The following is a 9,882-nucleotide window of genomic DNA, read 5'->3' as shown; positions in this document are numbered from 1 at the left end:
TTCCATTTGCTCTTAAGCGTACAATTTCTCTAAAGCCTTTTTATGAGGCGAAGATCAAATATGCTTCACAGACGGGAAAAGGTTAGGGAGCCTGGCTATGTTCAGAACAGGAGCAGCCAAGCTGTCAGTTCGAGGGTTTGATGAGAAGGATGGAGCATTCCTGACATGAGTCAGCTGTCCGAACTGGGTCCAGAACCCATGGCTCCTCCCTGGAGATGAGGCTTAAGGAACAGAAACCATATTTGACAAGGCCAATATGGAGCTTAATGAATATTAAATTCCTTCCCAACAAGCTGACTTTCTAAAGAACTTTGGGTATCAACAGAAAGGGGAGGGAAGGCATAATATAATATATATAATAAAAAAAAAAAAAAAAAAAAAAAAAAAAAAAAAAAAAAAAATATATATAAAATATACATAATATATATATATATATAATATATTTTAAATAATAACATTTTATATATATATTTTAAATAAAAAAAAAAAAAGAAAAAAAAAAATATATATAATAATATAAAAAAAAACATTTTTTTAAAATTTTTTTTTTTTTTTTTTTTTCTTTTTTTTTTAATAATATATATAATATTTTTTTTTTTAAAATTTTTTTTTATTTAAAATTTATATATAATTTTTATTTTAAAATTTTTTTTTTATATATAAAAATTATATAAAATTATATAAAATATATTATATTATATATATATATATATAATATATATAACATATATATAAAATATATATATAATATTAAATAAAATATATAAATAATAATTATATATATTATATATAAAAAAAATTTATATATATATAATATAAAACACAACATATATATATATATATAAAAAATATATTATATAAAACACAAAAACATATATTATATTATAAAATATATATATATTTATTATATATATACATATATATATAAATATATATATAATATATAATATATATATATATATATATAAATATAAATATATATAATATATAATATATTATATATATATATATAAAAAAATTATATATATATAATTATTTTTTTAAAAAAATAAAAATTATATAATAATAAATAATAATCAAAATAAATATATATATATTAATAATTATATATATACCCCAACATATATATATATAAAAAATTTTAAAATATATATATTTATATAAAATATACAAAAATAATTCATAAATAATATCATATATATATAATTTTAAAAATATATATATATCCCATAATATAATATATATATCATATTTTATTTATATATTATTTTAATAAAAATTATTTTTTTATATATTATTTTATTATATTATTTAATTTAATATATATATTTTGTATTATTCATATTAATTTTTTCATATATATATATTTTTATAATATTTTTAAAAAATTTTATATATAAATTTTAAATTTCATAATTTTATTTTTTTAAAATAAAATTTTAAAATTAATTATTATTTATTTATATATATTTAAAATTTAATTTTATATTTATATTATTTATATTTATAATAATAATTTAAAATTTAATAATTTTAATAATTTTATATATATATATATATATATATATATATTTTATACCATATTAATTATATATTTTTTATTCAAATATTTATATTTTTTATTTATATAATTTAAAAATTTTGTAAAAAATTTTTTTAAAAATAAAAAAAAAATTTTTAAAAATTTTAAAAAAAAATTTGAAAAAAATTTAAAAAAAAAAAAGGGGGGGGTTTTAAAGGGTTAAAAAAAAAAAAATTTAAATTTTTAAAAGGGGTTTTAAAAAAAAAATTTTTTGGGGAATTTCTAAGGAAAAAAAAAAATTGGGGGAGAAAAAAAAAAAAAAAAATTTTTAAAAGGGGGAAAAAAAAATAAAAAAAAAAAAAAAATTTTTTTTTTTAAAAATTTAAAAAAAAAAATTTTTAAATTTTTTTTTTTTTAAAATTAAAAAAAAACTTGTTTTTTTGGGAAAAAAAAAAAAAAAAAAAAATTTTTTTTTTTAAAAAATTTTTGGAAAAAAAAATTTTTTGGGGGAATTTTTTAAAAATTTTGGGGGGGGGGAAAAAATTTAGTTTTTTGGGAAGGGGGAAAAAAAAATTTAAAAAGGGGTTTCCAAAAAAAAAAAATTTTTGGGGAAAAAAAAAAAAATTTTTTTTTAAAAAATTAAAAAAGGGGAAAAAAATGCCCCCAAAAAAAAAAAAAAAAAAAAAAAATTTTTTTTAAATTTTAAAAAAAAAAAAAAATTTTTAATAAAAAAAAAAAAAAAAAAATTTTTTTTTGGGGTTTTAAAAAAATATTTTTTATATAATATATTTTAAATTTTTTTAAAAAAAAAAAAAAAAAAAAAAAAAATTTTAAAACCCAACAAAAATTTTAAAAATTTTTCAAAAAAATTTTTTAAAAAAAAAAAAAAATTTTTTAAATAAAAAAATTTTTTAATTTTGTATAAATTTTTTTTTGAAAAATTTTTTTTTTAAAAAAATATATAAAAAAAAAAAATTTTTTTTTTTTTTTTTTTTAATATTTTAAAAAAACATACAACACATAATAATAATATAAAAATTTTAATATAAAATAAAAAAATAATTTTTTTTTTATTTTTTTAAAATTTTTTTAATAAAATTTTTTTAAAAATTTTTTAATTTTTTTTTTTTAAAAATTTTAAAAAAAAAATTTAAAAATAAAAATTTTTTTTCCAAATTCCTTTTAAAATTTAAAACCCAAAAAAAAAAAAAAAAATTTTTTTTTTTTTTTGTTTTTTTATTTTTTTTTTTTTTTTTTTTAAAAAAAAATTTTTTTTATAAAAATTATTTTTTTTTTTTTTTATATAAAATTTTTTAAAAATATTATTAAATAATACATAAAAAAAAAAAAAAAAATAATACAAAATTAATAAAAATTTTTAAAATAATTTTAAAAAAAATTTTTACATAATAATAAATAAATATAATAACAAAAATATAAAAATAAAAAAAATTTTTAAACATTTATACATACATACAAAAAAATAAAAATATAAATAAAAATTTATAATAATAATAATATAAAAATAAATAATTATGAAAAAATTTTTTAAAAAAAAAAAAAAAATTTTTTTTTTTTTTTAAAAAATTTTTAAAAAAAAAAAGGGGGGTTTTTTTTTAAAAAAAAAAAAAATTTTTTTTTATTTTGTTTTAAAAAAATTTTTTGGTTTTTTAAAAAAATTTTTTTTTTTAATTTTACTTTTTGTTTTTATAAAAAAAAAAAAAAAAAAAAAAAAAAAAAAAATTTTTTTTTTTTTTTTTCACACAAATAAAAATTTATATATATATATATATATTTTTTTAAAAAAATTTTTAAAAGGGGTTTTGAAAATTTAAATTTAAAAAAAAAAAATTAAAAAACCCCCCCCCTTTTTGTGTTTTTTTTTTTGTTCTTCACTGGTTGGGTTCGGAACCGATCCTCAGTTCTGACTCTGCCTTACACAAAAGCTCGATGTCTTCCACTTGCTCATGGCTGTATCCCTATCCCATCATGCCCTAGGAAAGCTCCCCAGATATTGTTTGCTGATGTAATAAAAGCTAACAATAAAACTAATCCAAAAATTGTAGAGCAATGAAGAAAGTCAGAGAACAATTGTTTACAATTATGACTGCTCTGTCCTCCAGGAGCCAAAGGTTGGGGAAGGAGGGTGGGATGTAAGAATGAAGGCGAGACGGACAACACACATGTAATGTTATGGTGAGTACATAACTTCTTTATGTGATCTTGTCCTATCTCGCCTTCATTCTTCACTGGTTGGGACAGCATCCCTAGCAACATATTTCTTGGGTGGCTCACAGGAGAATATCCTTCAGAAAAGTGGACCCAAAAGAGGCCCCGTTACTGGAGGCCAAATCCACATTGTAATGAGTGATAAAGGTATGAGGCTTTGCCCATGTTGCTGAAGCACAAATAGTGTCAACTGGTAGTCTAGCTCGAAAAGCAGAAGAGGCTGCTATGGCTCTTGCAGAATGACCTTTGATTTTATAGGCAAGATCTTTGTTGTGAGATTTGTAGGTAAAGGTAATACAATCTGACAGCTATTTCGAAAGTGTGACTTTAGATACAGGAGCACCTTTCTTAGAGTCTGAAAATGAGACAAATAATTGGTCAGACTTCCTGAAGTTCTTCGTCCTATGTAAGTAGAAACGTCTTGTCTATCTACATCTATTTGGTGTAACATATATTCTGCCTTGCTGCATAGTTGGGGAAAAATGGTAGTTCTATGGATTGGTTCAAATTAGATTCTGAGCACACTTTGGGTAGAAAGGGCGGGATAGTTCGATGGGATACTCTGTCTTTGTGGAAAAGCATGTAGGGGGATTTTATACATAATGCTTGTAGCTCTGAAACTGTTCTGGCAGAAGTGATAGCTATCAAGAGAATTGTCTTCCATATAAAAAACTTTAGATCACAGGATGATGCAGATTCAAAAGGGGAGAGAATCAAAAGGGATAAAACAAAGTTTAGGTCTCATGGTGCTGGAGAGGTTTTAATGGGTGGTCTTAATAAAATAGGACCCTTAGGAAATGCTCTGCATAGTTTGTGAGACATCAGATTTGGCCCTGATTCACTTACATGAAAATTAGATATTGCAGCCAACTGAACTCGAACAGTAGCTGCAGCTGTGCCTTCATTAAATAGCTTTGTCAAAAATTCAAGAATGGAATTTATAGGGGCAAAAAAAGGATCAATGTGGTTATTTAATGCCCAAGAAGAAAATCTTTTCCATTTGCTCATGTACAATTTCCTCGTTAAAGCCTTATGAGGCGAGATCAAAATATGCTTCACAGACGGGGAAAGGTTAGGGAGCCTGGCTATGTTCAGAACAGGAGCAGCCAAGCTGTCAGTTCGAGGGTTTGATGAGAAGGATGGAGCATTCCTGACATGAGTCAGAAGGTCCGGAACTGGGTCCAGAACCCATGGCTCCTCCTGGAGATGAGGCCGAAGGAACAGAAACCATATTTGACAAGGCCAATATGGAGCGATGAATATTAAATTCCTTCCCAACAAGCTGACTTTCTAAAGAACTTTGGGTATCAACAGAAAGGGAGGGAAGGCATAGAGGAGACCCAAGGGCCAATCATGTACAAGTGCATCCCTTGGTGACTCCGGAGGGGGGATAAGGGCAAAAAACCTCTGCATTTGGTATTCATGGATGTGACAAAAAGGTTGCGACAAGGTTTCTCATTTGCAGAAAATCATCTCTGCCATTTCTCGTTTTAGAGACCACTCGTGAGGCATCAGGATCGCTCTGCTGAGTTTGTCTGCTATCACGCTGGATTTCCCCAGGATGTGTGCTGCTATTAGAAAGCATTGGGAGGAGGTTGCCCACTGCCATACTTTCAGGACTTCTTGTCAAAGGGTGTAGGACTTGGTTCTTACTTGTTTATGTACCAAACAACTGACATGTTGTCCGTCTGTATAGCAATAGACACTAGCGGAAGACGGTCCCGAAATGCTTGCAACGCTAAAAGCACCACTCTCATCTCTAGGATATTGATGTGCAAATGAGCCTAGTGATCCTGCCAAGTGCCTTGGACTGTTCTTCCCAGTAATGCCCCCCACCCTATCTGGGAAGCGTCCGTGTGGCTAAAAAGGTTGTGAAAGAAGACAGAATCGACCTAATGTCATAGGAGTGGAGTGGAGCCACCAACAAAGGTCTTTCGTGCAAGATTCTACTATCAAAATTTGGTGAGACATGGGTAGTTCCTGCATGGACCACTGAGGGAACAGTAACCAATGCAGAATTCTCATATGCAAATGTGCTAATGGAATCATGGTTATTGCTGCTGCCATGGTCCCCAAGACTTTCAGAACTGTTCTTGCTTGTACTTTTTTCCTGGAAAAAAGGTTTAAGCCCGGATGTCGTAGGACTTGAACTCTTTCTGGGGGAAGTTTTGCCATCATTTTTGTTGCATCAAGATCTGCTCCTATAAAATGATATGATGAGATGGCAACAAGGCCGAAGTTTTGTAATTTATCCTGATCCCTAGATGAGAGCAAAGCTGTAATGTGGTGGCTCTTGCTTTTAATAGATGCCGGGTGGTGAAGGTTATGAGCCAGTCATCTAGATATTGAAACACTCAGAATACTAGACGTCTTAAGTGAGCTGCGACTACTGCAATACACTTGGTGAACACTCTGGGGGCTGTAGTGAGGCCAAAGGGAAGAGCCTGAAACTGGTACTGACTGGCTCCCAGCCGAAAACGCAGATGACTCCTGGACGGCCTATCCATTTTTAATGTGGTAGTACGCATCCTGGAGATCTACAGAGCACATCCAATTGTCTTTTCTCAGACTGCAGTGTTACCATCCAGAACTTTGTTTTTCTTACTGATTTGTTTAATCTGCTGATATCCAGTATGGGTATCCAGTCCCCTGTTCTCTCTGGAACTAAAAAGAGCCTTGAGCAAGTTCTGGATCTTAAATGGTCTGCAGGGACCGTTTGGGTGATTCTTTTGTCCGGCAACTTTTGAATTTCTAGAGTTGCCTGTTCCCTTTGACTGGGTGGAACGTCCGGGATGTTCTTTATGTTTGGGACAGGAAAGGAAAAGGGTACAGAGCAGCCTCTGGATACGCTGTTTTGTACCTACTTGTCTTTTGTTATTTCTAGCCAAGCTTCTGGGTACAAAGATAAGTGACCCCCGACTGCCTCCACAGACAGACAGACCGGCCTCCTTTCAGGAGCACTGAAAGGGATTACAATGACTCCCTGTCGCCTGAATTTTGCAGATCCCCTCTGCCAAGTGGACAGCATCTTCCATTACTGCTTCCCCTCTGCCCCTGGGGGAAGAATCACCACGTGTGTCCTGAACTGTTCTCTGGGATTTTCGGAACCACATCCCTTTTGACCTTTTGGGTAAGGTTTAGAAGGTAGAGTAAAAAGTACAGTTTTGTACCTACCATAAATGTAATGTTAGAGTGTTCACCCTGCTGCAGTCATCACACTTGGGTTATCCTGTCGTCAGGCAGTCCCGCAGTCGGCCGGATTTCCAAAGTCTTGGTTCGACGTCAGTTGCTGTCACCTCATCCCTGACGTCAGTGTGCCAGGGGTACATATATAGCAACAGACGCCATTTTCTTCAGTTTTTCTTGCCCCAGATGTCAGGTGCCCCCAAAAGGGTGATCAGAATTAGTACCAAATGGTGTGAACACTACACAAGCACAAAATCCCTTCAGCTATAAGCAAATACATCAGTAAGGCACAGCAGAGATTTAGCCAATAGATCAGAAGGGATGGAGGGAGGGTAACCTGGACTGCAGCAGGGTGAACAATCGAACATCTACATTTATGATAGGTACAAAACTGTACTATGTTCATCGCGTTACCCTGCTGCAGTCATCACACTTGGGTTGAATCCCAAAGCTAAGGTGGGGGAGGGGGGTATCATAGAGGGTTAGTGGAGGCAATGAGGCTCTGCAGAACTGCAGTGGCGAAGCCCGCCCTGGACTTAGAGTAGAGTAAAGAGGTAAGTGATAGTGTTTGGTGAAGGTGTGTACAGAACTCCCAAGTTGCAGCTTCTAAAATTTCCTTGGTAGGAACCCCCCTGAGAAAGGCTGTAGAGGTAGCTGTTGCCCTGGTAGAGTGGGATCTAATGGCAGGAGGAACTGGTTTCCCATGATGGGTATAACAGAACCGTATGCAATGGCATTATCCATTTAGAAATGGTTTGTTTGGATATAGCCCTCCCTTGAGAAGCTGTAGCATAGGATACAAAGAGCTGGTCAGTTTTTCTGAAAGCCTTAGTTTTATCCAAGTAGTAACGAAGCTGCCTGTGAATGTCCAAGGAATGCAGGAGTCTCTCACCTTTGTTCTGTGGATTGGGGAAGAAAGTGGGTAGGTGGATGGTTTGATTTAAAGTTGCACTGGAAACCACCTTAGGCATGAAGGAAGGATTAGTTCGTAGAGAAACTCTGTCTTGATGAAAAATGAGGAAAGGTTCCACTGCCATTATTGCCTGTAATTCTGAGACTCTCCTAGCAGAAGTTATTGCCAGGAGCAGGGCAGTCTTCCAAGATAGGAACTGAAGGTCTGCAGAGAAAGCTGGTTCAAAGGGAGGTAACGTTAGTTTTTCCAGAACAAAGTTGAGGTCCCATGTTGGTGTAGGAGCTCTTCTAGGTGGTCTAATGTTTTTTGCCCCTCTGAGGAACTGCCTTAGAAGAGGATTTGAAATAAAGGTGGATTTGTGTCATAGTGAGCTGAAATAGCTGAAGCATGGATTTTAATTGAGAAGAAGGAAAGTCCTTTGTGCAACATCTCAGCTAAATACTGCAGAATGTGAGGCATATGAGGCTGAGTTGTGTCTTGGCCTTTAGCTTGGTTCCAGGCAGCAAACCTTTTCCATTTGTCTGAGTAAGCCTTCCTGGTGCTTGGCCTCCTGGCTTCTAGAATAACATCCAGTACTGCTTGTGAAAGAGGGGCTGGTTGGATGTTTAATAGATTTGCCATGCAGCCAGGTTTAAGGTTTTGAGCTGGCTGTGTAGAATCTGTTTTTTTGTTGCGTGAGCAAATGGGGTATCTGAGGCAATATCCATGGTGGGCTGTGAGCCATAATCTTCAATAGCGGGTACCAGTGCTGGCGTGGCCAGTCTGGAGCTATGAGAATCAGTCGTGGTTTCTCCTTTCTGATCTTCAAAAGAACCTTTGTGAGAAGAGGTAATGGAGGAAAGGCATATGCTGTCAGGTTTTTCCAACTGAAGGAGAGAGCGTCCACTTTCCAAGCTTGATGGTGGAATGTCCTTGTACAAAATTTTGTCAGTTGGTAGTTTTGAGGACTGGCAAACAGGTCTATATTTGGAGGGCCCCATTTTTAAGTTATCATTGTAAATATTTGTGGGTCTAGTTTCCACTCGTGGGGATCTTTGATGTTTCTGCTTAGGTCGTCTGCCAATGTGTTTTTCTGTCCTGGCAGGAATTGAGCTTGTAACTGGACTTGGTAGGCCAGAGCTGTGTTCCATAAGATCACTGCTTGCCTGCAAAAAGGGTAGGAATGTGTGCCCCCTTGTTTGTTTATGTACCACATTACTGTGGTGTTGTCCGTCTTTATTGCAAGTTGTCCTGGATGTAGTAGATCCTTGAAGGCTGTCAGAGCTTTCTGTACAGCTAGCATCTCTTTTTGATTTATGTGCAGTTTTCTTTGTTCTGCAGTCCATAGGCCTTGAATGCATTGTCCTGCCATGTGTGCCCCCCAGGCATAATCTGAAGCATCTGTTGTGATAGTTTGCCTGGTTGGGGGCAAGGTGAAAGGCTGACCCTAGTTGAGGTGACATGCCTGTGACCACCATAGAAATTCCTGTTGAAGGCAGGGAATGAGAGATATCACTGTGTCCAAGCTGTGGCTGTGTTGAGACCATACGCTTTTTAGGTACCGCTGTAATTTCCTCATATGCAGTTTTGCAAATGGTATTATCAGAATGCAAGATGCCATGAAGCCCAAAGCCTGCAGAATTTTTCTTGCAGTTAATTGGGTCTTTGTTGCCATTGTCTTGAAATATTGAGTCAGTTGCAGTTGCTTGTCTGGTGTAAGATGAGCCTTCTGGGCCGTTGTGTCCAAGCTGGCACCCAGGAATGTCATTTTTTGTGAGGGTACTAGTTTTGTCTTCTTTTCGTTTACTGTGTACCCCAGACAATTTAGTAGATGCTTCACAAAAGCCAGATAATGTAAGAGAATGTCTTTGCTTTCTGCTTGGATGAGGCAGTCGTCCAGGTATGGATATATTTGAATTCCTCTTTGTCTGCAGTATGCAATTACTGGTGCCAGGCATTTTGTGAAAACTCTGGGTGCAGTAGATAAGCCAAAGGGCAGTGCAGAGAATTGATAATGGGTTGAACCTGCAATGAAACGGAAGTATCTTCTGCA

The 9,882-nt window shown here is 32.6% G+C and overlaps 1 protein-coding gene across 2 annotated transcripts in view; it reads right to left on the bottom strand.

The window, feature by feature from the left end:
• Positions 1–9,882, bottom strand: part of TYK2 (tyrosine kinase 2) — a 2,798,586-nt gene that overhangs the window by 2,743,788 nt on the left and 44,916 nt on the right. The window lies entirely within an intron of this gene.

The sequence above is a fragment of the Protopterus annectens genome, chromosome 9.part0, assembly GCF_019279795.1.
Source record: "Protopterus annectens isolate FY-2018-M chromosome 9.part0, PAN1.0, whole genome shotgun sequence".
NCBI classification, from domain to species: Eukaryota; Metazoa; Chordata; order Ceratodontiformes; family Protopteridae; genus Protopterus; species Protopterus annectens.
This window is presented reverse-complemented; position numbering and strand designations above follow the sequence as displayed.